This window comes from Magnolia sinica, chromosome 9 (genome assembly GCF_029962835.1).
Source record: "Magnolia sinica isolate HGM2019 chromosome 9, MsV1, whole genome shotgun sequence".
NCBI classification, from domain to species: Eukaryota; Viridiplantae; Streptophyta; class Magnoliopsida; order Magnoliales; family Magnoliaceae; genus Magnolia; species Magnolia sinica.
This window is the reverse complement of record NC_080581.1, coordinates 76,364,770-76,387,345: the sequence shown is the minus strand read 5'-3', so window position 1 is coordinate 76,387,345 and position 22,576 is coordinate 76,364,770. Positions and strand designations below refer to the sequence as shown.

Genomic DNA, 22,576 nt, shown 5'->3' with positions numbered 1-22,576 from the left:
GAACTTACGCGAGGCCATCTAGAATGTAAAAACCACGGCCAAAGGGTCGGCCAAAAATGAGGTTGACTCGGCCGGAGGGAAAAAGCATAAGGACGACCGAGCGTGCTATGAACGCAAGTTAGGCAAGCGACCCGACCGAATGTTTTCTACATACACCCCGCTTAACAAACCTTGAAAGTAGGTGTTGATGGAAATCAAAAGTGAAGGATTTGTAAGTTGGCCGAATAAGCTTCGGAGTAATCCAAATCGATGGAATAAGAACAAGTAATATCACTATCATCGCGATCACGGTCATAGTACAAGTGATTGTTATCACTTGAAGGAGGAGATCAAAAGGCTTATCCAAGAAGGCCGGCTCAAAGAACGTGTCGAGAGAATAGGAACAACGGAAGAACGATCGAGCGACAACCGATCTACGGAAGAAATTCGGACGATAGTCGAAGGACCCATGTGCGGAGGTGACTCAAACAACGCCCAGAAAAACCAAGCCAGAAGCCTCATCTGACCTGTGTCCGACATTCTGATCATAAATCGGCCTTCAAAAGAAAAGAAGAAGAAAAAGTACTGTATCTCGTTCACTGATGAAGATGTCTGAGGGATCCATCATCCACATGACGATGTATTGGTCGTTACTCTGACCATTGCAAACCGAAGGGTATTTCGCATTCTCGTCGACACAGGGTCATCGGCTGACGTGTTATTCACTCAGGCGTTCGACATGATGGGTGTTGAACGATCGGCGTTACGACCGGTTCGTACCCCGTTAGTCGGATTCTCGGGGGGACAGATACTCCCGGAGGGGATCATTTCACTGCCGCTCACAACCAGGAATCGTCCGCACCAAGCAATAACAATGGTTGATCTCCTGATAGTCAACCAATCGTCCGTGTACAACGCTATACTCGGTCGACCCTCTCTGAGTATCCTCTAGGCTATCGTATCTACATACCACCTCTCCATGAAATTCCCGACTGAGTCGGGAGTAGGAGTCGTCAAAGGAGATCAGCAGGATGCGAGACGTTGCCACATGACAATTGTAAAAATACCCACCGAGAAAGCTCCAGTCGAAGTATCAATGATCGAGTCGCTAGACCACCGGGTTGAGACGCATGAACGAGGGCAGCCAGTTGAAGATCTTGTCTCGGTGCCCTTGGTCGAGACAGACGAGTTCAAAACAGTGCAAGTTGGCTCGTCTCTGCGACCACCCTTGAGAGATAATTTGATAGCCCTGCTTCGACGATATGCTGACGTATTTGCTTAGAGCCATGAAGATATGTAAAGAATCGACCCGTCAGTAATCACTCACCGACTCAAACACGCCCTTAGCTCAAAAGCCCAACAGCCAAGCCCTACTATTAACAGCGCTAGAAAAGGCTAGTAATTCAAGTGATAGTATATGCCTCCAACAACTCGAGTGATGAGGTAGAGCACATGATTTAGACCATTTGTTTGGTGGGTCGTACTATGGATTGACAAAATCATGAATTTCTCACCCTAGTCGTCTTATCTATAGCCTTAGAATAAAGGTTTGGAAAAGAACGCTGGCGGTGGTCAGATCAATAGGAACAGGTCCACCACTAGGATGGTTATGATTGTTTGATGGATGTGCTTTGGGACAGTGGACAGTAACAAATAAGAAAATTGGAAGAGATCTGATCAATGGTCTGGATCATGGACAACTTTCCCTCCTTTACATTAGGAGTGCAATGGGCCTGATGATTAAAGTCCTCAGGTTTTATTTAGTGTTATTATACCGCTAATCTCACTTTCCCCAATACATGCCTCCAAATGTGTAGATGTGACATGTGTGGAACATATGAGCTAGCCATTCATCAGTTGGGACCCGCCATGTGGATGCCTTACCACCATAATCAAAAGGGTCTACTTATAAGTTAGGAGAGCGGATTGCATGTGCCCCAGGCACAGAGATATAGTGTGCCCGGTGCTGGGTGGGGCCAACAGCCCATCCAAACCGTATTCATATGGTTATTAACACTCAGATAAACTGCAGGAACAAATATCATCATGATACAAAGCTTGTGTCACCCCAGGCGTTCAATCTTTTATGTTTCATGTGGTATGGTCCACATGAGTTTTGGATATGCCTGATTTTTAGAATCATATCCTACTATGTAGATGTGATGCCTTTTATTTTTAGAAAAGGGTTCCATGCACTTTTTTATTTCAGCTATTGACTGCCCTCATTTCTCCAATTTTAACCAGTTTCGTGAATCATGGTCAAGAAACCTTAAGTATTATAAGGTACATTGGCAAAGTTTCCTGATACTTACCTCACACGGCAACGAATTTAAGACGGGTGGGTCCAGTCGGCCGGGAGAACCAGCCAAATTTGAGGCATTATTATTATCAATATCATCATCATCATCATTGGCATCTCACGGCTCCAGCCAATATGATAATTATTTGAGCTAGTCGTGTACTTAAAAAGGATTAATTGATAGACTTGACTGACGATCGCCACATTCTACAAACAAGTTTGCCCATTTGAATATCAGATGGGCCAGATTCTATTAGGCAAGGCATGTAACATTATCGTGATTGACTGATGAGTGGCTTTGATCAACCTAATAAAGATGAGGGTCACTTATCAGGCCGTCACGACTTTTTTTATGCCTTGTTTCACAAACCAGGCCAAGATGTATCAAGATGTGAATGATTCATAAGTTAACCACATTCCGTGTGTGTGTGTGTGTGTATGTGGGTCCTTTCTTTGAGTCAAGACAGCTTCACCATCAGGATGATCTAGTGATGGCTCCTGTCTCACATGTGTGAATGTTTTCCACAGTTGCGTTGAATGCTGAATGAAAGTGCAATCCTTAGAAAAAGTGGATGCATGCGCGGGGTCCTTGCTCTTGCCACCTATGGTAGATTCACGTAAGTTTCAACACTAGGTCAAGGGTTGGAGTACCCATGGGTGGGGAAATCCCATTGTCGTGTGAGTGTGTGGGGATGTGTACTTGTGTGCGTGTGTAAATAAATATGCACACATGTGTGGGGATGTGTGTGTAAAAATAAGCGCATGCTTGTGTGCACGCAGATCATCTTTTGCCCTTCATTTTTTTATATTTTATATTTTTTGTTATTTATGGATTATCATGATGGACTCACATAAATAAGTTTATGGAATTCGTTTTGGTTTTTGTTTTTTGTTTTTGTTTTGGCCAAGGAATGTATGCAATGGGCCCATCGACAGTTCCTAAATTCCACATTATGATGCACATCAGAGTGGGGCCTACTTCCACTTGTATCCATGATGTGATGTGGAAACTCTGTGTTAGATGTTTTACATGGATGGGATGAATTAACTCGCCCTATTTCCTAATGCTGATGATCAACTAATTATATGAACAAGTCTCATTGGCAGTGACTACTTCCCATCTCTATCTTACAAATACTATTAATCCAATTATTATTATTATTATTATTATTATTATTATTATTATATATTTTTTAAAGCAGCACTTCCTAGTCAAATGTGCATCACAGCACATTTCCATGATTTTGACAACGGCCATTAGATGTGGGCCCAACACCCTCTAATTTCCAACTACTCTCTGAATTCCAAGCACAACAGTCTCAACAACTCACCAGTAATTAAGCTGTTTACAATAAAATAGAAATTCTGTACTGTTGCTATACATATGAGACACCCATGATGAGTGGACAACAACCATCACCAGGTCAAGCAAGCAACAACCATGACCGGGTCAGGCAAGTGATTCCATTTAGTCATGCAAAAGGGTCCACGAGCTTTCTTTATATATATATAAATTATCCTTGGAAACCTTAATGAGCTTGTCCAGGCTGGGCTTATGAACTGTCATTCACGGTCCAAACCCCGCATGTTTGAGAGATGGGCTAAATTCATGCTTGGCTCAAAAGCCCAACAGAAAAGGCCGGTCGATTAACACGTAATAGTATACGTCTCCAACAAGTGATGAGGATGGGTCATACTATGGATTGGCAAAATCATGAATTTTTCACCCAGTTTGGAAAAGAATATTGGCAGCAGTCAGATCAATAAGAACAAGTCCACCACTAGGATGGTTACGATTGTTTGATGAATGTGCTCTGGGACAGTAGACAGCAACAAATAAGAAAATTGGAAGAGATCTGATCAATGTTCTGGATCATGGACCACTTTCCCTCCTTTACATTAGGAGTGCAACGGACCTGATGGTTAAAGTACTCAGGTTTTATTTAATGTTATTATACTGCTAATCTGGCATTCGTGTGTATAGCCTAACCCAATACATGCCTCCAAATGTGTAGATGTGATCATGTGTGGAACATATAAGCCATTCATCTGTTGGGACCCGTCGTGTGGATGACTTGCCACAGGCACAGAGATAGAGGTGTGCTCCGTGCTGTGTGGCCCCGACAGCCCATCCAAACCGTACTCATATGGTTATTACCACTCAGATAAACTGCAAGAACAAATATCATCATGATACAAAGCTTCTGTCACCCTAGGCGTTCAATCCTTTCTGTTTCATGTGGTATGGCCCAGATGAGTTTTGTATATGCCTGATTTTTAGAATCATATCTTACTGTGGTCTTTAAAAACAGAAGGATGGAGTGGATTTGTCATGGACATCTCTGTGGGCTCCACATAGCCTCAGGCACACCTATATCTCTGTGCCCCAGGGCACATACAATTAGCTCTCATTAGTCAGGCCATTCTGTAAAAAACAAAACCACAGCTTTCAAAACGAGGGCAAATCCGTCCAGACAAAATGACTTTTTCCGGACGAGGCCCGATCTTCTGCCTCACGTGCTGTGTTAATGTTATGCAATTCTCTCTGTGTGGGGTCCACAGCATCGTGTGTATTCATTACGACCCACACATCACATGAGTCCGTCGGTTGCCTCAAAAATCCAGATACCACACCACAGAAAACAATGGACATCTATGAAGAACTTTCAAATTCAAGATGTGATGGCTGGATTGGCATTATTTTTGGGGCTTCCTAATTTCTTGGTTAGGTTATCCTTTTGAATGGGTTGGATTCTCTATATTGTGGGTGTCCCAAGCAGAATTGTAGAATAATTTGTTTTCTAATTATTATTAAACAAATTAACGTTTTGTAGTATCAGCATGAGAAAACGGAAGCCAGTTGCCTATGCCCCTCCACACCCTTCGGAAGCTAGTGGGGCCACCGAGATGTCGGTGAGAAACCCACTACTTTCATCGGTTTCTCCTGCTCATGTTAGACCATGATCCAAAAGTCAAGTGGAGTAGATTACAGCAAACAATGGGGATGGAATGGCCACCGTTGAAACATTCACCGGGCTACATAAATTTAGGATTAGGTTAATATTTATGCTTTCATTTGATGACAGTTAGAATTACTTTATGAACGGTTTGGATGGTAGATGAACATCATGGTGGGCCTTAGCAACTTCTCAAATAGCTACCAAGAAGCATTAAATAAGCAAAGGTTCTGATAGGGGAGAAGATTGCATCCTGTCTCTGCCTGGACTCAGGCGTGGCAGGAGCTCTGTTGGCGCACTTTGATATATGCATGCCTTCTTTGCCGGATAATTTTGCAAGCGGATTAGGACTAGCATACTGAGTAAACTCTGTGGGGTCCACTGTGATTTATGTATTTTATCCACTTCAACCATCCATTTTACTAGATAATTTTAGGGCTTGAGCCTACAAAATGGAGCATATTCAAAGCTCATTTGGACCACACTACAGAAAACAGTGTGAATTGAACATATACCATTGAAAAATTCTCAAGGGCCACATAAGTTTTGGATCTAGCTGACATTTGTGTTTTCCCTTCATCCATATATGTTTGATACTATGAACAGGTTGGATGACAAATAAACATCGCTGTTGGCCTTCCGAAGGTTTCAAATGTGGAAATCATTATTCCCACCGCTTCTTGTGGTGTGGTCCAGTTGAGTTTGGATAATGTTTGATTTTGAGTTCAACCCATCAAATGAGATAAAAAAAATTGGATGAACAGTGTGGATAAACTAGATACATTCTCTGTGGGCTCAATAGAGTTTACTTAGTACGATGAAAGCACACAGCAATCCAATTCCAGGTATGAACCGAAAAGCAAGGCAGATCCAAGACTCAAATGGATCTGAATGGACAAGACTGTGTAGCATCTATTGTCCGTCCGCTGCAAGTAAATAAGTCAGTATTCGATTTGGGTCAATGTGATTTTTGGCCTATTCTCCTTTCACAGGAGGGCTAGAAGTATAGATGGTTTGGATTGCGACGCAGTATGCCCCGTGTGCAGCTAATGAGCCGTTAGGTAGTCGAAACAGACCAATTGTCTGGATTACAAAACCATGAGCGTCTAGACAGACCAATTTGTCTAGATTACAAAACCATGAGCCCATTTGGTAATCCATCAGTACAAAATTGCACCATCATCTTGAAGAAATGCTCTGGTGCTCCGACAGCACTATAAGTCTACTAGTTTCATTCGGATACTTGAAAAGTACAGTGCATTGATCTAGACTGTTTATTCAAGTCTAAATCACATTTGATTGGCTAATGTACAAATGGTACACCAATCCAGTACACATTGGGGTTGGAAACAGATTGGCTATAGAAAATAAGGCCAAATTAAGAATGGATTGGATCATCCAATAAGCATAGTTGTTGCATGGTAGCCCATGAAATGGACTATCCAAGTGAACTCAGGCAACTAGCTACACTATGAGTTATGAAGTGGTGATTGGCCGAGTTTGTGCTAGATCAGGATTGGGCTGGGCCGGGCCGGGCCCAACATATAGACTTAAGGCCTTTGCCTAGACTGAGCCCAGCATTGGTCGAAGCCTGAGCGTGAAAAAAGATAGTTACGGGCTGTCAAACCCAACGCAACCCAACCCAACCCAAACTGGCCTATCACAAGGCTATTTAATGTTCTTACCAACTAAATGATGGTTTAAAAACTGCATGAAGCCCTACTCCCACCAGACAAACAAACGGACAGCTTCAACAGCACCAGAGCTGGGGTGCCTGCACAATGATGGGTGGAGTTTTCTGCCTCTGAACACAATCTGCATCCATTCACCCCTATATGAGAGAGCAAACTACATCGAGATGTTAGAGTTGGCGTTTCTCAATAGTACGGAGAAGAGAAAGCAGAAGTGTAGGAAAAAGGTAGCAGCTGGTTGTGACTGAACCCATTTCAGAACAGAGGCCAAAACCGCCGGTAAAGGTGACGTCAATAAAGGATTTACTGGCAGTCAGGGACCTTTACCGGCTGTTGTGATGGACGCCCCTTAATCATCAGTTTTTTGCTGCACTAGCAGAAAAATGGTCAAAGGCTACAGATAAAAACTGTTAAAGACATAAGGCTAAAGTCATAGATATGACTACAGATCAAATACATAGCAATAGAACTTACGGCTTCCAATAATCCGTAGCCATAGAGCAAAGCTTTCTCATCGAAAGTATAAAAATCAAAAATAAAAAGAAGAAAGGAAAAAAGAAAAGGTGATGTGGTCTCCTGCCCTGCTAAGTAAAAAATAAAATAAAATTGCTGCACCATGAATGAATGTTGTATCAAGAAACAGATAGGTTGCCATCCTTTGTTGCCTGATGCCATTTGCATGCTGCAACTCACCTACTGTAAAGCAGCATACATACCACCAATCTGGACTGTCCAAAACATGGGCCACGTTGTTTTTGAAATGTTGCAACTCATCCACTGTTTGTGTGGCATTCAAGATACCAATCTGGACCATCCACATAATGGGCTCCTTTGTTGGCGAAGCAGTCTAAAATCATCCGACAGAAGCTGGCTGCAAAAGGCTCTTATCAAAGATGGAATATCATATATTGGACCATAGATATCACAGGAGGGAAGCAAAATGTGGGATGGTACAAGTACCAATGGCTTTAAGGATTTTCAGTCACTTACTAGTAAGAAAAATATAATGATGCACCACATTCACATTGAGATAAAATAAAAAAATCAATGTAGTGCAAACATAATTTGTTCAGTATGGGATGAAGTATTACATAATTCTTGGTTTATGGCTCAGTGATTTGTAGCATCTAAGATTAACCCATCAACAGAATAGATCATTCTCCCAACTTAAACTAATTTTAAGGGTTTTATAGTATAAAAAGGGTACAAATTTAAATGATTAGCAAGATGTGAGCCTTTGAACATAATGAAATTGCTGTGAATTGTGATAATGTTTTCTTGGAAAATGGTTCTCCTACCTTTCGACAAAGAGGATCTGATAAAAATGGGTATGATTTGAGGAAACAAATAGAAAACTACTAGAGTTTTATGGCAAAGATGTTCCTGACAGTGTAAAAGGGAGTAGAAAAATATATACAACTTCCTTATTTTGTCTCCAGAAAAGAATAATGTGAATTAAAAAACATGGGTTGGATTGCTTCTCATGGTTTTGTATCTCGAGTCTTTCACTTGTCTCAACTTAACTTACCCTTGCATAAGCTTAGCTTTGCAGGTTGTGTTCATAAAAAGAAAAAAGAAGAAAAGGAACCAAAGCCAAACATGATTAGATGGAGTAAACTGAAATATATATAACAAGGAACTAGATTTAGTAAGCACTGAGTTTTCAGTAGATGGCTTGAAGATGGATAAAACAATGAGCCAGGGCCACATAATGCAGCTCATTACAATGTACATAGGACACGCTGAATCTATCCAACTGAAGTTTGAAAGGGCAATCACCATTTCATCATTGCGAGACCAATGAGAAAACAATAGAGATTGGACATTGGAATAAAAATATGCCCATCCTCTTTTAGAACAACTAAAGAACCAAGATGCCATGGCAATTGGAATAGTTATTTTAGCCTAATGCTGATTGTCTACAACCAGTCATAGGTAGTCAGCTTTTAACAGTGTCAAAGGTAGTCAGCCTAATGCCGCAAAAGAATTTGGTCAGCACCCAGCTGAGCATGACAGAGAAAATACTCATCAATGTATTAACAGCAAGGTTCTAAAAGGTGATTATTTGAGTGAAGCACTCAACTGCTGCAAGGGAATGAAAACGAACCTGTTATTTGGGAGACTCTTCAAGGGAAGCACTCAGCAAACCAGCCAGTTCTAACCTACAAAACAAATCTTAGCCATTAGTCACTGTTTGAGGTTATTCCACAGATACATATGCTCCAAATATCAATCTTATGGTAGAGAATGATTACAAACTAGTAAAAAAAAAGTTTCACATGAATTTATGTCACGCCCCGAACTCAGAAACCGGGCTCACAAAATTCCCGATCCCTCAATCCGGCGCCGATAGCCACCATAGAATCCCATTCTCGGCTTCCGGCACCCATTTACCAGGTTCCGATCCTGGGACCCTACAAGGAGGATTTCTAATATCAATTTGATTCATAATTAGCATAACCATAAGCATAACCCACGAACAATAACCACAAGAACACCATCACAAAATTCACTATGATAAAAAACTTTTAAGTACAAGGCGTATGAAAGGGAAATACAATATAATGAAAATAACGGAAACTTCAAAAGATCGACTGCACGCTCCTGCTGCGACAAGGCTACGGCTGTATCGTGGCGTCACTTATACCCATCAATCGTGCATAAGCTTATAGAAAGCTTAGAGGGTGGTGTAAGTGTGTGCGCAATATAAGTGTGCTCAGAATGTAAGGTCAGAGTAATGCGGAATCATGGTGATGAGTACATGAATGCAATCAGCCGTACCAAAGCTATGCAGTGCAAGATATGAATGCTATCGGCCATAACACGGCCATGCGATGCGAGATGCAACTCAAGTATGTCAATCCTCATCATGTATCAGTACAGTTCTCATTCTGGATAATCACCGGAATTTAGTATACTCCAAGTGGCACTGCCGCTCTCCTAGCCGCACAGTCCAAGTGAGCGAAAGAAACCTCACTATCCACCTGGCCAATAGTCTGCCAATACCTATCTGACATATCGATAGCAGACCCATTCACAAGCTGGCCAAACTCAGCCTAGTATTGCCCCTACCCTCGGGCGAGTAAGGCCACACCCCTTTCCACCCGACCATGACATAGTAGGAGACGCGGCCTCCTGGTATTCGGCTCTCGTGCGCTCATATATCCACTCAGTCTCGACGTTGGAGTCATCCTCTGGTACCATCGGGTTTAGGGATTTTCACCCAGGGACATCTATGGCGCCCCGGTGCTAGAAACAGTATTTTCGGTAACCAATCTTGCCATCCACGATGTGTCTGTGGAGGCTATGGCCCCGATGTCGCTAGGGCATACAGTAATTATAATCACACAAATGCAATTGTATGAATCACACTACCAGTCATACAACAGCCATGCACGTACCACAGCATCATGTAGGGCAACTCTGCCTATCAGGGAGCCCCCAAACAATCTGCCCGAAGGCATATACTATGATCAGTCACTCCTCATATCAGGCATACATATGATGCGGATGATCATGAATCATGGATCTATACTAAACATGTTATGTAGAGATGGGCTCTGTGCATAACGGAGATTGCCTAGACGACCTACTCACTACAAATATGGGCCTATCAATGGGCCCTAGAGAGTGACAATGCGGACATTTAACCAACAATGTACTTACAATGTGGACGTCAAACCATCATTGCTCCCAAGGCATAGCCCGCCATTGAGATCGTCACCTAAACCATGGTGGAAACACAATATGATGGGCCTTATGTACATCCCATTGGGCCTCGAACCATGGGCCTCAAACCATGTCTCATATATATCAAGGTGGGCCTTACTGGGCGGCCACAAATACATTGAGATGGGCCTCAATAAATGGCCTTATACAAATCAAAGTGGGCCTCAATGGACAGCCCACAAATACACCAAGATGGGCCTCAACACATGGCCTTAAAATAATCTCCAAAATGGTTGGACAGTTTGGATGAAACTCATGCATCATGGTAGGTCCCATAGGGATGGAAGGCGTGGATAAATCACATACTTCATGGTGGAGGTCCACACTGATGAAAGGTGTGGACACAATACATACATAAGTGGGGCCCACCATAATGTTTATTTTCCACCCAACCTGCTGATGAGGTCACAAGGACCTAGGGCCCACTAAAATGTTTATTTTCCACCCAACCTGCTGATGAGGTCACAAGGACCTAGGGCCCACTAAAATGTTTACTTTCTATCCAACCTGGGGCCCACCATAATGTTTATGCGCCATCCAAACTGTTCATAAGGTCACTTGGACCTTGGGCCCACTGTACTGTTTATTTGCATCCAATCTGTTCATAAGGTCACGTGGACCTTGGGCCCACCGTGATATTTATTTGCATCCAACCTGTTGATAGGGTCACGTGGACCAGGGGGGCCCACTGTAATATTTATTTGCATCCAATCTGGGCATAAGGTCATGTGGACCAGGGCCCACGGTGATGTTTGTTGCCATCCAAACTGTTCATAGGGTCACGGTCAGGGGCCCACCGTAATGTGGTTCGCAAATCCAGTCCACCCATTATGTGTGTCCCACTTGGTTGAGGGTTCAGACCAAGTTTCAGCCGCATCCAAATTTCAGGTAGGCCCCACCAAGTGATTTTATATGTTTTAAGCATGTCTTCACATGATTTTAGATGGTGTGGTCCACCTGAGTTCCGCATATGGCTGATTTTTGGGGTGGCCTCCTGGTCCGAGGGGACCCATCAAAAGCATGGTGTTGATTTTCGAAACGCATCATGGTGGGGCCCACAACTGGGCCCGTAGGGGCCAGCCCATCCGTCCGCCAGGTGCAGGCAGCGCCTGCGTGCGCTCTTACAGCAGCGCTGCTGCTGCTTGTTTTTTTAAATAAAAAACAGTTTTTTTTGCGGTTTTTAGTAGGTGGGGCCCGCATCAGCAAGATCCACTCCAGCCATTGGTCCCTGTGGCTCGATACAAACCTATCGAGTCCAATATTGGATGGTTTTTGATGTACAGAAGCATTAGGGAGTGTATCAATGGTAGGAACATTGTTTCCTATACCATGGCCTGCCAGGAAACCAGATGAAGTTCATGTTTCGACTCAACGCCTAAAATGATCTGACGAAGAGGATGGACGGCTTGGATTAAGTACCTGCATCAAGGTGGGGCCTACATGGACAGCCCACCTCAAAAGCAAATATTTTTTTTTGTTAGTACACACCCACGTCAGTATACACACTCCATGTTAGCCACTGTCCAGCGTCTCCTGGACGCCGAGCAGCATGGATATAACACAATCATCATGGTGGATCCCACATGTAGGTGGCCCACATGTCATCAAGGTGGGTCCCACATGAACGTGGCCCACCTAATGGGTCTAATATTTGTGTTTTCCATCATCCAGGTCAGGCCCACTGGATGGGATGGATAAAGCAGATGGATGGCGTTGATAGAATACATCCATCATGGTGGGTCCACAATCGATGTGGATCTAGTGGATCACACCCATAACAAGAGAGAGAGAGAGAGAGAGAGAGAGAGAGAGAGAGAGAGAGAGAGAGATACATAGAGAGAGAGAGAGACACGGTGAGATAGAGGGACCCCGCCACTATGGGCCCCTCTTGATTAAATCACATACATCAAAATGAGTCCCACCAACAAGTGGGCCCTAAAATCGAAAACAACGGTAAATCACCCACCTATCTTCCTTCTTCTTGGTCCCTTAACCTCCTTAGCTCCTTGCCTTTACTTTTAATGGTGGTTGATGAAAGATGAATGGTTGAGATGGGAGATGAGAGGGTGGGCCACACTTGTTGCTTTGGGATAGTTTGGAAAAGCTTGGATGTATGGAGTTTTCTTTTGCTTGGGAGAGTGTTTTTGAAAAATAAGGGAGAGAGAGAAATGATGGGATTAAGGGATGGATGGAGTGGTGGTTGTAATGAAGAGGTATGGAAGATTTTGAATTTTTTGTAAAAATGGGATGGGTTTGTTTGAAAAATTGTAAAAGAGGGATGGTGAGGGGAGAGAGAGTTGACTTAAGGGAAAAGGAGGGATGGGTTGGTTGTACTTAAGGTATGGTTGTACTTGACGTTGATTGATCGATTGATTGATGGGACATATCGTAGAGATTCTCTCGATATTCGCAACACACGACGTTTCTTCGGAATGAACGCAGGCCCACATCTCCTGGCCGAGGTATCGGTTCGGTACGCGGGTCGCTGCGTTGGAACCGCGGCGACGGCGCGATCGCTAAGATACAAGTTTCGAGTCGAGCCGTCTTCGGTATGCAGGACTCGGCTTAGGATTGCGCGCAATCGTCGGATACGATGTGAAGGTTGCCGGAATTCGACCGGAAGGACCACGGAAGCGAACGGAACGGTATGGACTAGGACACGGGTCTTACAATTTATATCCGAAAGAAAGAAAGAAAGACGACTTTTAGTTATCATGAAATACAATGGAACCACATGTTCCCACTTCCAGCATTCTGAAAACTTCCACATGATTTCATTAAGAAAATTTTAGATTTAACCAAGACTTGACAAAAGGAAGGAAAAAAAAAAAATCAATTTAGTCACAATTCAGTCGAGACTTGTTCAAGATTCAGTCCACTTGACTAGTCAAAACTCATAAAACTTGAAAAAAGAAAACTCGATGAAACTCGACAAAACTTGAATCTGCTCGCGATGTCTCAAAAACAAGAAAACCCAAATAGGAAATAGAGATTAAAACATTACAAAGAACAACAACCTCACTTAGAACCATAAATTTTCTATCAACTCTTTCATGTTTTATTTCTTCATCATCCAAACATCTCTTCCAGTCAATGAAAAATTCTACTATCACCCAAATAAAGAACACTGAGTGAACTGCTATACTGATAACTAGTAGTATCATATCCATGAAAGCTTATGAGCATGCAAGAACCCAGTTTAAAGCAAGAGAGATGTTTTCAAAAGAGCACAGAAAAACCAAATGACTGCAAAAACCCAAGTCCCTAACATTAAGGAAAATGCTGTGAGCCTGTGATAATATCTGAATAAAACTTCTGGAAAAATAAGAACCCAATTCAAGTAAGAAAGAAATTCTGAATCAACTATAGAAAAATCAGAAGATAAGAGAAACCCATGTCAGAAATATTAAGAAAACTTCTGTATATATAACCTGTACTCACATCTCCATCAAAGCTTATGTAAAAGCAAGATAAACTCAATCCAAATAAGACAGAAAAGACGCAGAAACTATAGGAGAAAAAAAATAATCAAAAGATTAAAGTGTAAATGGGTGTGGGTTGAAATAAGCAAAACCAAAACACCTCAGGTTCAGTCCAGTTACACCCAAGTGGCAACTTTGAAGAAATGAAACAGAACAGTCGAACTTTCAAATTTTAGTAGATGCAAAACCATAGGGTAGAGCAGTGGAGGTAGAGGTGGAGAAGTAAGGCAACGCGAAGTAGTAAAGTAGCTCACAATTCAAAGTTCTTCACATGATATGCCAACTTGGTCCAGACTAAATCGAGGGGATAAGTGAAAAGAACTGCTGTTCCTCTAGCAACTGAGTCGAATACACGAATCTTCACCTGTTTTTAGGCCTGGTTATGTTTGTGGTGGCTCCCACCCAATGAATGGCTCAGATCTCAGTCACATATGCCACATTGGCATGTGTTTTGCACAACCATGTTTTGCACAACCACCTCTTGAAAAAAAAAAACTTGAAAACCAATATAAAGAGGAACTTACACTACGTTGCGGTCCTGATGTTGATTGTGGCCATGATGTTGGCAATGCCCTTATTGATGTTGAAGAAGCTGATGATCAGATTGGTGAAGAGTGACCCGATCAGGAGTGCAATAAACACGGAAAAAATAGTCAGTTCCATTGTAAGATCACCCCAATTTGGTCTTTCTAAGGCCAGATGATGGTTGTTAAAATGATTGGCTTAACGATCCAATCTTGTTCCATTTGGCTGAGAGGATTATAATTGCTGCAACCAAATAATGCAAATTATTCGTGGAAACTGAGCATAAATAGCTCATGGAATTAGAATTGCACTTGAACCAACATGTTAACGTTCTTCTTTTATTTCCCACAGAAAGAAGATTTTGTGCAATATAAAATATTCATTGCAGTGTATATGGATTTTTACTTGAAACTAGCAAGCTCTGAAAGCAGGGTAAAAGCTGTTCAAGGGAAAATAAAAGATTAGACAATGGCAAAAAGACACGTACCTTTTTCTGGTGATGATGATAAATTTTAGAAACACATTGCATAAGAGAATAGATACTTGCCTGAACAAGTAAGTTCATCCAAATGATATTTGTAACGAGAGGTTTCCTGAGAAAACAGATAACAAACTGTTATTCATCAAAATTATAAAGAGCAAAGGCTGGGAACGATTAAAAACACTATCAATATCCTCATCCTTAATATCATATAGCTCAGAATCCTGCAAAATGCAACACATAGAAGGCAAATTTGTCAATCTACTTCCATGAAACAACAATTTTCATCTAGCATAGAAAAGTGAATAAGATAACAATGATAAACAACTACAATAGAAAGAAGTGCCGTAAAACTTCCACATAATAAGCAAAGTTATCAATGCAAGTCATGGTATAGAAACTAACAAAAAGAAAACCAAATTGAGGAATGGTGCAAAGTTCATGGACCAAAAAGATCACCAAAAAATGAATTTTGCATGAACCAAAAAGTTAGAGAGGAAAAAAAAAAGAGAGAGAGAGAGAGAAAGAGCAAAACAAGCTTACCATCTCTAAAGAGTTACATTCCAACAGAGAAGCACAAGGATATAAGCAGAATTGCCAAATCAGGTAACCATACTTGACCTGACCAATTCCAACCAGAGGGTCAGCCCAAGCCCAATCCAGCTTAAAGAGGACCTAACCGCAATTTTATATTCATCAAGAAGTAGCACACATTAGCAGTTAAAATTAGCTCACACTCCAAATCCCCATTCATTGTGTTTCAGACCGCCAAACAATGATTGTTGATTTGTCGGGAAGTTGTCCCGTGCGGTCCCACTTTGCAATGTGGTGAAAACAAGCTGGCTGATTCCAGAATGTGATGAGACATGTTCAGAGTCAGTTCAAAGAACACAAGAGATACAGATAGTCTTATAGAATTCTCTAAATACAAACTATCTACTACATAGCTTGTAATGATACACATATCTGATAAATTACAACTTTTAGCTGTTCAGAAATCCAGATTGTCCAAATTGCTGACCCAATTGTGGATGAAGCTATACATCACTGTCAGATCTTGTGGGTTTGGTGGTATCATAGGTCCCCACAAGAGAAAAAACTAAGGGAAAAGCGATATAGCTTTTGATTACTTGCTGTCACCAACAGAGTCAGTGAAAACCACATCATCTTCAATTAAAAAACAATCAGTTGGTGGCCAAATATCAAGTTATGAGCTTACCTAGCAATATCAAGAGCAAATCTCAGAGCTTTAGAAGGCTGTAGACGTCCTTTTTTTGAAGGTAATTTGCCAAATCTCCCTGAAATCCACTGAAGTACAAGAATCCATTTGGTTTAATGACATACATAAATGTTACCTAGACAATGCAGTCTTCAAAATAATATTTTAAGTGATGCCATATGTATTATCAACATCGATGTAAACAAGTAAAATGTATGGCAAAACTGCAATAGAATGGAATTATGGGACAACCCAAAGAAATAAAAAATTTTAGATCACAAATTGGACAACCAAACTTTTATAGCAGACTGCAGCAACCAAGTGTGCTATTAGAAAATTTCCATATGAGTGCAAAGATGCTTACTTTTGGATGGTACTCTGAAACAATCATCATGGGTGTATTCTGAGTAACAGCTCCCACAAACTGAACCACATTAGGATGCCGAACCTTTTCTAACAATGTCAGCTCATTTTGAAAGCATTTCTGTTCCCAAAAAAAAAAAAAAAAAAAAAAAGGACATGAGGGAGGGGACTAATCACTGCAGCCAAGTGACTCTGTGCATTTGGTTTATCAACAAATTGATAACAGATCAGAAACAATTGAAAAATAACAGAAACACACTAATTCAGTTGCACGCCATGTAGAACATGATTTGAGAAGTGGAAACAACATAAAACATGTAAGTAACAATTTTTGAATGATAACTCAATGGTATTTCGCGCCAAATTAGATTGATCAATCATGAAATTTCATAATGGTTCTTGTTGAAACCAGATACAGCATTAAGTAACAATTTTTGAATTGCAAACATCCAGTTTAATCAGGATGAAATAACAAAGAGAAATAATGTAATGAGGAAATAGCACTCAAATTGCAGTTATATTTCTTGGAGGCCCAACTTGAAAGTAACATAACTACAATTTCAAGTCCATACCTTCATATCAACACAATGCATACAAATAACTTGAAATCACAATTTCGTTATTTAAACTTTATTTGATGAATAATCATGGTTGAATTCAATACTCCACACGAACACACCCTAAAAACCAAAATCGTAATTTCTTTACTTGGCATTCACATTGATGGTTTCGGCTCCATATTACAATCACATAAATTGTAAGTCAGACATCTGAACAAGCATAATTCTGCATTTTGAGTGCTACTTCCACCTTATGAATACTACGAAACATCATTAATTTTCCTTATTTGCTATCGACTAATATGAATGTTTGCAGTACATTTTGCATGTGCATCCAAATGTAGCCTCAAGGTTTCTATAACAAGAATGTGAATTGTGGAAGTTCTCCATAAGAAGAACTTGAAATGTGGAATAAAATGTATCATGATCCTCAACACTGGGACATGCATACAGTTTGTAGGAATGAGGGTACATGGTCCACTGATCCGGACTGTTGGTCTGTTGGGCTCCACTGTAGATAGACAAGAAAAACCTGGCCACCAATCTTGGCCTTAATTTTTTTAGTTGAATGTGGACAGTTGATGCATTTCTCTTCCTACCCATCTACTTGCATGCCACCAAAATTCAAGGTTGGGAATATCCTATCAAGGAGATTTCACAGTCCATCAACAGTAGGGCCCAATAGACCAATGGTTTGGATCACCGAACCATGGGTCCCATTTGCACAGATACTTCTCATACAGTACCTATCTGAGATTACCTGATTTTTAGGCCACAAGACCTAAACAATGTAGTATTACTGGTGTGTGCCCTGGAAGCCAATTTGATGATCTTATTCAGTGAATTGATGATCTTGTGGCCTTTTAAGACTTTTTCTTAGTCCACAAGAAAACATGAGGGCCATCGAGCACATGTGTGGGATATTTGAGCTGCACATCTGGTGGACTCTACCATGCAGATGGCTGGCCCTAATATCAGGCCAGTCCACTCATCGGGCCTCACATGTATGAATGTGAAACATATCTGTGTGCGCCACCTGATGAGTTGATTGGCCCAACTTTTGGAGTAAGTCATCTATTTAGTGAGGCCCACCTAATGCCCAGGTCGTGCATATGTCTACAGAGCTGTGTGTGGGCATAGCAAAGCACCCAAAATAGTTTGTTGTATTGCAGACATATATGCATCAATTAGAAACACACTAGCTTGTTCTCGGACTTGCATTTCTTGTTGAATAGAATTTATTCTTGATACGGTGATACGCCGCTCTGAGTCAACGATCGTCGATCATGACAAACTCAAGTGATTAAAAAAAAATCATAATAACTCACATCTTAAAATATTATAACTTGCTGCATCTCATTGTTACTGTGTATTTTTTTTGCATTACCCAAGTTCCTTCCATTGAAATCAGTTATCATCCACCTCTCTGTTCTGTAGCATAGTTCCTGGATCATGACAAGCAAAGTATTAGAGTGCGGCAACATAAGCCGTCTTTAGACTTTACAAAACTGAGCCATCTTATGCATCCTATTGTATGTTGCTCCCATTTAGATAAGATCTTATCATTTAGATATATTTATCTCTGCTTCCTGAAGTAGAAGATAACTTTAAAACCTCTTGGGTAGAACAAAATGAACTTTATTTATTGAAGATCAGTCAGGGTATGACTAGTTTATTATCCTTTAGTTATTTCATGTTATGAAATATTAATACATGTAACAACTAATTGTCTAAAATTTTTATGATTTTCTGCAATCCAGTTACCATATAAAGTTTGCTTTCACTGCTAATATCCTCACTTTTTTCCTCTTCATTGTTTTTCTCTCTGATTTTGCATTGCAGGTATTTGGCATTAAAAGCTTCATGAAAAGCTTTTTACCATTTAAAGATGCTCATCTGCAAGCATGGATAGAAAACATATTGGAAATCCTAAAGACCATACTTTCTTTTGGAGAGATTTCAAAGGATACAAAATCAAGGTAGTGTAGGTCTACTATCATGAATAACAATTTCACCTCTTGGCGATTTCCATCCTTGCCTTCATTTTACATTTGTAATTTGCATATGAATTATCTCTTGTTTTAAGTAGCTGGAAGTAGAATTATACCAGAGGGCTTTCTCATCTTGCAGTACTGTGGACAAGACCCATCAAAGACTCGCTTCAGTAAAAGTTGTCATGTGCTTGTCAAAGTACATGGATAAAAAAAATACCAATTGATGTCTTTTATTTGACTTTAAGATCATCAACATGAGCTTCTTTTTTTCATGCAGAAGTTTGTTGGAAATGATTGTTTACTTAGCATTGCATTCCCATTCTTAGTATTAAAATAAAATGTATTGATTGTTCCATTGCCTTTTGTCGTCTAAAACCAGATGATGCTTGCTTATACAGAGATTTTAATGTCTTTCTCACTAGTTGCAACTGACTTTATCTTGGTGTGCAGGATGTTTACCCACAAGCTAGGAAGCTATTCCTCAGCAAAGTACTCCAATATATAAAGGAAAGGCTTCTGGATGCGAAGTATGCTCGTGGCTTCTTATTCAACATAATTGGATCCCATCCACTTGAGTTAAAAGAGGGTAGTATTTGTTATAATTTATTCTATGAACCAATCACTTCGTAAAGTTTCTATATTCTGCATTTCACTGAATGTTATGCCTTTTCTAGCCTGTATGAATGGGGATGAAGTTTCTTATACAAGCTAATGTCTTTGTATCTTTGCCATAATGATTCCACAGGATAAACATAACCTAATGGAATTTGTTCAAATGTGTCACCAACTGAAGGCATGCCAACTTTCTATGCAACATGATATGAACTCGTCCTCCACTTATCTAGAAAATATTCTCACATATTTTCTCCTTGCACTTGCACATCATCCTTAATGTCCTAATGTTGATGAATGCAAGGAGGTTCAAACATTTGAATCAATTTACTGGTGTCCTTACTCTTCTTTGTTGCATTTGTTGCTCTGTACAATTTACTTGTCTTCTAATTGCTCTAAATGAGGATTCTACATGGGATGGTGTCTTGATTGAATACAATCCAATATCCAGTTACATTTAAATCTCTGTGGTTATAATTCTCTGTTCTGTGTATGCAACATGGGAAAATTGCGCAGACATAGGTGTTGGGTGTCACATATTGATAGGAGTGTTTGAGCCCAATTTTCAATCACCATTATATATGCCAAAATACAAATGCCACAAATGATTTCAGTAGTTTACAGAAGTTGCTTTTGAGAACAAGAAATGGATTCTAGTGTTGAGTGAGCATCGGTGTGTTGGAATGCTTTCTGCATCTGTAATGCTTCTTGTCTCTTTTAGAAAAGCTTTCTACATATAAAAAATAAATGAACTTAAAATTACAGATTTGTAGATATAGTTGTGCTTTTGATATAAAAGACATTGTATTGGTTCAATATTATATTCTCGAATATACTTAATAGTAATGCTTATACACATCAATAAGTGATAGATTATACATGAGGGGGCTTCGTAACTTGTTGTTGTTGTTATCATTATTATTTTATTTGCCATCGTCTGTAATATTATTCTGGTTTGGCTTCTGTTTTCTAGGATTTGGAAGGTTATCTTAAAAGACTACATGGTGTAAGATCATGTTCATTAGCTTTAATTGGCTTTGTCATAGAAACATTAACAGTTATATACAAGCTACTTACATTTGATACTATAAGTTCTTACAAGTATATATGCAGTTTGGGCATGCTGCCTTGTGTCCCTCATGATCTGTGTAAATCAAATATAACTTGCATATACATAAATAGGTCGTAAATTATATGCAAGGGTACTGCATCAATTATTATTATAATTGTACATAATGGCTTGTAAATAATTTCAAGGGTGCTTTTGTCTGTCATATTATTGATGTAGTCTTTGCAGATTTGGATGCTTTAAATATCTTTAAGAAATACATATTATGTATAAGTTTCATATCACTAGCTTTAATTGGTTTTATTCATAAAACATTAGCTATTAAATACAAGCTACTTACATTTGGTATTGTGAATACTTACCATTGTATGCATCTTAATCATTTGGTCAGAGTAGACTTCCCTTACTCTGCCTGAGGTAGGATTATGAATCTTACCCTTCTCGAAGATGCCAATTGACTGGCATGTGCTTGATCTGGATTGCTCATCTGCTGGGACCCACGGCCTTCATGCATGTGTCATGGCCCAATGACTAGGTCAGGGTGCTCATCTGGTAGGCCAACGGATTAAATAATTGACACTTAAGGTCATTATCCAGCGTATGTGTAGCACACCTAATGACCAGGTGAGCCATTTTATCTGTTCACACCAGTTACAAGGTGGGGCCCAAATGATGAATGGACTGATCTTGTACAGGTGGCAAATTGGCATGTGTTGGGGATTAGGAATAAAAAATCCAATCTCACAGGTAGCCGTAAGAGTCAGGGTACATGGTTTTGAGAATGCAATTTCCATTATACATCTTGTACATTGTTGTCGCTACAGGTCAGACAAGGAGGAAAAAAGTTGGACACCCGGTGCCTCAAGGCAAAATAAGAATCCTTCTAAGAAGTACAAAAATGGTATATTGTGGGGTTTTTTACCCTTTCTTTAAAATCAAGTATTTTTCTTGCTTTGCGAGTTCTGAAATTTGTGACATGCTTTCACCTTATAGATTCAGGAGGAAAACGACTACAAATAAAAAGGTAAAAGTAACCATAGTGGAATATAAAAAAGCAACATTGGTGTTGATGCTAGCAATTATGCTGAAAGAAGAGCTACCCCTGACTTATCAGATTCTCACCCCAACACCAGTCCCGAAGTTGATGAAGTTAATTCAGGTAAAGCTACTGCCACTTTCGAAATCAATGGTGTTTTCTAGTTCTCCTAGGGAAATGAAAAATACCCACAAGATGAAAGTTTCACCATTGGCTTATTGTTATCTGTAGTGGGAGCCAAATTCAATACATGCACTGCTGTCTTTACTCTTGCAAACTCACTGAGTGCCATCTGCTCTATGTTGTGGCAATGATATTTTGTTACATGCCCTTTAAATCCTCATATAGAAATGAACATAGTACTCTCCCCTGTAATAAGAGTGCAGCTGATAAATTTTCTTAAAGCATTGATTTAGCTGCCTCTTAAAAAATTTATGAGTGGCACTAACATATCATTTTGTTCAAGGATTGAATGATTTAGATTATGGTCTTAAGATTCATACTAGTCAGGTCATGGTTGCAAATTGGATGAGTCAAATCAAATTCGGTGAGACCCAACCCAGTTTTACACCCCGAGTCA

General features: G+C 40.3%; 1 protein-coding gene across 1 annotated transcript in view; it reads left to right on the top strand.

Annotated features, from left to right (window-relative positions):
• Positions 1-22,576, top strand: part of LOC131255719 (uncharacterized) — a 91,373-nt gene that overhangs the window by 30,018 nt on the left and 38,779 nt on the right. The gene's annotated exons all lie outside the window — the stretch shown is intronic.